General features: G+C 40.8%; 1 pseudogene; it reads right to left on the reverse strand.

The window, feature by feature from the left end:
- Nucleotides 1–3,547: 3,547 nt before the first annotated feature.
- LOC121537124 lies at nt 3,548–3,689 on the reverse strand (annotated as a pseudogene).
- Nucleotides 3,690–6,544: the final 2,855 nt, after the last annotated feature.

Here is a 6,544-nt window from a genome sequence, read left to right on the forward strand (position 1 = left end):
CACCTCCAAAGCATAACGTTTCCACCTCCATGTTTGACGGTGGGGATGGTGTTCTTGGGGTCATAGGCAGCATTCCTCCTCCTTTAAAAACGGCGAGTTGAGTTGATGCCAAAGAACTCCATTTTGGTCTCATCTGACCACAACACTTTCACCCAGTTCTCCTCTGAATCATTCAGATGTTCATTGGCAAACTTCAGACGGCCATGTACAGTGGGGAAAAAAAGTATTTAGTCAGCCACCAATTGTGCATGTTCTCCCACTTAAAAAGATGAGAGAGGCCTGTAATTTTCATCATAGGTACACGTCAACTATGACAGACAAAATGAGAAAAAAATATCCAGAAAATCACATTGTAGGATTTTTTATGAATTTATTTGCAAATTATGGTGGAAAATAAGTATTTGGTCAATAACAAAAGTTTCTCAATACTTTGTTATATACCCTTTGTTGGCAATGACACAGGTCAAACGTTTTCTGTAAGTCTTCACAAGGTTTTCACACACTGTTGCTGGTATTTTGGCTCATTCCTCCATGCAGATCTCCTCTAGAGCAGTGATGTTTTGGGGCTGTCGCTGGGCAACACAGACTTTCAACTCCCTCCAAAGATGTTCTATGGGGTTGAGATCTGGAGACTGGCTAGGCCACTCCAGGACCTTGAAATGCTTCTTACTAAGCCACTCCTTCGTTGCCCGGGCGGTGTGTTTGGGATCATTGTCATGCTGAAAGACCCAGCCACGTTTCATCTTCAATGCCCTTGCTGATGGAAGGAGGTTTTCACTCAAAATCTCACGATACATGGCTCCATTCATTCTTTCCTTTACACGGATCAGTCGTCCTGGTCCCTTTGCAGAAAAACAGCCCCAAAGCATGATGTTTCCACCCCCATGCTTCACAGTAGGTATGGTGTTCTTTGGATGCAACTCAGCATTCTTTGTCCTCCAAACAAGACGAGTTGAGTTTTTACCAAAAAGTTATATTTTGGTTTCATCTGACCATATGACATCCTCCCAATCCTCTTCTGGATCATCCAAATGCACTCTAGCAAACTTCAGACGGGCCTGGACATGTACTGGCTTAAGCAGGGGGACACGTCTCGCAGTGCAGGATTTGAGTCCCTGGCGGCGTAGTGTGTTACTGATGGTAGGCTTTGTTACTTTGGTCCCAGCTCTCTGCAGGTCATTCACTAGGTCCCCCCGTGTGGTTCTGGGATTTTTGCTCACCGTTCTTGTGATCATTTTGACCCCACGGGGTGAGATCTTGCGTGGAGCCCCAGATCGAGGGAGATTATCAGTGGTCTTGTATGTCTTCCATTTCCTAATAATTGCTCCCACAGTTGATTTCTTCAAACCAAGCTGCTTACCTATTGCAGATTCAGTCTTCCCAGCCTGGTGCAGGTCTACAATTTTGTTTCTGGTGTCCTTTGACAGCTCTTTGGTCTTGGCCATAGTGGAGTTTGGAGTGTGACTGTTTGAGGTTGTGGACAGGTGTCTTTTATACTGATAACAAGTTCAAACAGGTGCCATTAATACAGGTAATGAGTGGAGGACAGAGGAGCCTCTTAAAGAAGAAGTTACAGGTCTGTGAGAGCCAGAAATCTTGCTTGTTTGTAGGTGACCAAATACTTATTTTCCACCATAATTTGCAAATAGATTCATTAAAAATCCTACAACGTGATTTTCTGGATTTTTTTTTCTCATTTTGTCTGTCATAGTTGACGTGTACCTATGATGAAAATTACAGGCCTCTCTCATCTTTTTAAGTGGGAGAACTTGCACAATTGGTGGCTGACTAAATACCTTTTTCCCCCACTGTATATGTGGTTTCTTGAGCAGGGGGACCTTGCGGGCGCTGCAGGATTTCAGTCCTTCACGGCATAGTGTGTTACCAATTGTTTTCTTGGTGACTATGGTCCTAGCTGCCTTGAGATCATTGACAAGATCCTCCCGTGTAGTTCTGGGCTGATTCCTCACCGTTCTCATGGTCATTGCAACTCCATGAGGTGAGATCTTGAATGAAGCCCCAGGCCGAGGGAGATTGACAGTTATTTTGTGTTTCTTTCATTTGCGAATAATCGCACCAACTGTTGTCACCTTCTCACCAAGCTGCTTGGCGATGGTCTTGTAGCCCATTCCAGCCTTGTGTAGGTCTACATTCTTGTCCCTGACATCCTTGTAGAGCTCTTTGGTCTTGGCCATGGTGGAGAGTTTGGAATCTGATTGATTGATTGCTTCTGTGGACAGGTGTCTTTTATACAGGTAATAAACTGAGATTAGGAGCACTCCCTTTAAGAGTGTGCTCCTAATCTCAGCTCGTTACCTGTATAAAAGACACCTGCGAGCCAGAAATCTTTCTGATTGAGAGGGGGTCAAATACTTATTTCCCTAATTAAAATGCAAATCAATTTATAACATTTTTGACATGCGTTTTTCTGGATTTTTGTTGTTGTGATTCTGTCTCTCACTGTTCAAATAAACCTACCGTTAAAGAGACTGATCATTTCTTTGTCAGTGGGCAAACGTACAAAATCAGCAGGGGATCAAATACTTTTTTCCCTCACTGTATCTTTGTAAGAGCTGGGTGTATTGATACACCATCCAAAGAGTAATTCATATCTTCACCGTGCTCAAAGGGATATTCAATGTCTGCTTTAAAAAATAGGTGCCCTTCTTTGCAAGGCATTAGAAAACCTCCCTGGTCTTTGTGGGTGAATCTATGTTTGTAATTGTATGTGTGGGTTACAGAGATGAGGTAATCATTCAAAAATCATGTTAAACTTGTTAAGCAAATGTTTACTTCTGAACTTATTTAGGCTTGCCATAACAAAGAGGTTGATTACTTGTTGACTCAAGACATTTCAGCTTTTGAATGTTTATTAATTTGTAAAACATTTGAAAAACAAAATTCCACTTCGACATTATGGTGAATTGTGTGTAGGCCAGTGACACAAAATCTCTATTTAATCCATTTGAAATCCAGGCTGTAACAAAACAAAATGTGGAAAAAGGGGTGTGAATACTTTCTGAAGGCGCTATAGATGCGTCACTACATACAGACCTAATAAATATGAATAACTGTGTAAAATATGAAAGCCTCTAATGATTACCTGTTATGTTGTTCTGAGTAACAATACAGAGGGTACACTATGTATGTATTTATTTATTGATTAATTCAGATAGAAAAATCTCAGCAAGTTGATATAATCAAGTAAAGCAGTGGTGAAAATTGCATTTTTATAATTACATTTACAACCCACATGCACAAAGAAATGAAAGAGGTGGGATGGTTCTGCTAAATTAAGCAGAGGCTGAATTTCCAGAGTTATTCATGTGGTGTTGCACAGCTGGAAAGCTTTTCTCTGAACAGCATGTGCAGCATAATTTGTGAAAGGCCACATCTATAGGACCCCTGCTACTTAATGATTTAATTTATTTGACGAACCTATCTGGGCCCATGTACTGAACATGCTGACTGGGGGATAATATTAATCAGGGCAAAGGCTGCATATGATTGTGTGCACTCAATATTTTCGGATGGTGCCATCCTTCCACAGGGATCTTACTCTGATATGACCTTGAAATTACTACAAGTTATTAAAGCAGTTCAGTGCCTTCTCTATCTCGTTTTAGTTTTTGTGTTGTTGATAAGAACATATACTACACTTGATCTTAGCCAAAAGGCCGAGAAGAGATGCCTTCTCTCTTTGCATGTAAAGCACCTGAAATCTGAAACTTTGCCCTAATGATAGTGAAATTAATGTAAAATGAATGTAAATTGGCATTAATAATGAAGGTTAAGTAAATGGTGTAGTACTTGGATGAAAAGAACAGGTGCTTCTCTGAGACAGGTAATGTAATTACTGTACCAGTACAACTGAGGTTTATGGATGGGAGAGCCTCCCCAGCACGTAAAGACTTTCCCTGTAGCACTGACATACCATTATGAAACACCTATCCCCAGAGACTGCCTGTAAGTTAAAGTTGTGTCTACGTCAAAGTACGCTGCTCTGAACAATGGCAGATGACGCGTGGAATCTGATTGCTGCAACAGTGCAACTCGTGATAATGGAAAGCCTTCATAGGCTCTAGAGGGCTGCCTCGGAGCACGGAGACCATTACGAAAAACCTGTCCCTGGGGGATTCAGTCCAGCAGTAGGCTTACTCTTCTCTAGTCTGTATAGACTGGAGTTCTGTCTACGCCTCCCTCTTAGAGAAGGCTCAGTTGATGGAGAGGGAGGGTATGCACCAAGCAGCAGCAGCTTTCACCATGTGAGTGAGCATACATTACAGTATGACAAATGAACCCTAGCTGCTGAGGTATAGAAATGCCCTCCTCATTCAGGCATCAGAGTGTGTGTGTGTGTGTGTGTGTGTGTGTGTGTGTGTGGATGAATCAGCAGGCCTCTGGAAGAGCTCCTAGAGCCCCAGGTCCAAGTTGGCCTCATCTTTTTACAGAGGGACGGGAGGATCAGGAAGGACAGACAGGATGAGGAAAACTGAACAAGACTACTTCCCCCTGGGTGTTTCAGTTGTTTCATTTCCTTTTATATTTATATCTGTGAGATAGTCCACCACAGTTGCCTCACAATTTATTTTAATCAGTCGCCCTATAGTTGTCCCCTTTGCCGCAAAACCAACATAATCACTGAAGTGACAAAGAATCAAATTCATATTGAATTCTAACGTTGCTTTTTAACTACGTTTCTGTCTTTGCATACTTATTCGTCATAGTTTTTAATTCAGTTGTTTGATTAGTAAACCAAACGAAATGGGACTGATGGTGGCCTATTAAACCCAGCGTTCCAGATGTTGTTGCTGTATAAATGACAGTGTCATGGAGAGGGAGGCAGTAATACATCAGACAGACGGCTCCTTTTGGGATTCTCACTCTATATTGGGGCCACCAGGCAGACCTTCCTACAGCTCTTTAGTCTCAGCCATTAGTGGGACATGTTTGTAACCATCATCACATTAGCCCTGCTGCCATACAGGGATTAATAGGACAGGTGTTGATTGAAGGAGCCCAGCGTGTGCAGCCAGCAACAACAGGAACGAGAAGCGGAAAGATCACCAGATGGGTTTTGAACGGAAATAATTGACAGATATTTTGAAGATTTAGGCTACTACAGGAGACAAAACCTTGTTATGTACTTTAACAGTATTTTCAAATAAATATTCTGTAACACTTAAATCTTGCAGGTATAATGCTTTATAACTCTTTACAAGCATTATAATAAGGGCTATACTATGTTATGTCTCTCTAAGGAACAAACATTTCAACTGACTTAAAATGGCTGGTAATTTGGCAGGATCATTTTGAGATGATAATCAAACATTAAATGGGGTTAAAATGCTTATGACCAGTATTACAATGTCATGACAACCCCATCATGCAAAATACCTGCAGGTTTAAAAAAGTGTTACTTAAAGTTCCTGTAGGAACCTTTAGAATGCATAGGAGTAGCTAGGCCACTTAAGAACTGAACTAAAACAGAGAATAAAGCTCCCTAAATAAGGTTTGACATTGCAGTTTATTCATTTGCTTAGTGAGTAAGATAGTAACCAAGGCTAAGGCAGGTGTAGGCATTGATGTGTATCCTCTGAAACAATTTCAATTAGTGCATTTAAGCTGCACAATTAATGTTTTTGAAAAATAATGACATAGAAATTAGGACTTAAGGTTAGTGCTATCCGGGATCCTGGGGACATCACTACCCTTAACCCTAACCTTAACCCCTATCTTAACCTTAATCATAAGCATAACCCTTACCTAACCCTAACCCCTACCTTAACCATTTTAAATGTCAACTTCAATTGGGTATGGACGTCCCAAGTATCCCTGATAGCACGGATCCTTATTAGAAGCACTAAGGAAGTGAATCAATCACTGTCTTAATTTGCTGCTTGTGTTGTGAAACACTGTCCAATCGGCTTCTCTAAACCGTTCAAATATGAAATACATTATTGACCTGATATGTTGGTTTCTGTCAGCATGTGCAGGAAATGTGTTCAATAATTGCAAATGTAACTAAAACAATTTGAAGAGTTTTTGTATAAAAATGATCCATTGACAATATACTGTTGGCAAAACTGTAAGGTGATAGGCTATGCCTCAACATGCTGCAGTCATGTACAAACCACAATGTCAACCTTGAACAAAGAGAAGTTAGAGTAAACTACATTCTGCCTTTTGATTGATGCCACTTTTTGTCCACAGTAATTTGATAGCAAATGCCCATTTGTTAGTCAAGCTAATAGAAGTCTGTTAATGTAACTCTGATAAAGGATGTCGATTTAATCATTTCTGGTAAAAAATTTATTAACTCAAGGCATCTGACGCAAATTTGAAAATGTTCCAAATTACTGCCCTGGGAAACACTCTCAGGGGTGGGAGGTTTTAATTTAGTCCAATAAGAGTCTGTTTAATCTTGAACCTGAGGTTAGCCCTTCTACGGAATATCAAGTCCTCCTGCTAATCACACTTCTTGTGAGTTGGCTCAAGATGCCCTGTCCGTAATGCTGCTAATGAAGAGGATCGTTGAGGACTT

Source organism: Coregonus clupeaformis, chromosome 23 (assembly GCF_020615455.1).
Source record: "Coregonus clupeaformis isolate EN_2021a chromosome 23, ASM2061545v1, whole genome shotgun sequence".
In the NCBI taxonomy this organism is placed as follows: domain Eukaryota; kingdom Metazoa; phylum Chordata; class Actinopteri; order Salmoniformes; family Salmonidae; genus Coregonus; species Coregonus clupeaformis.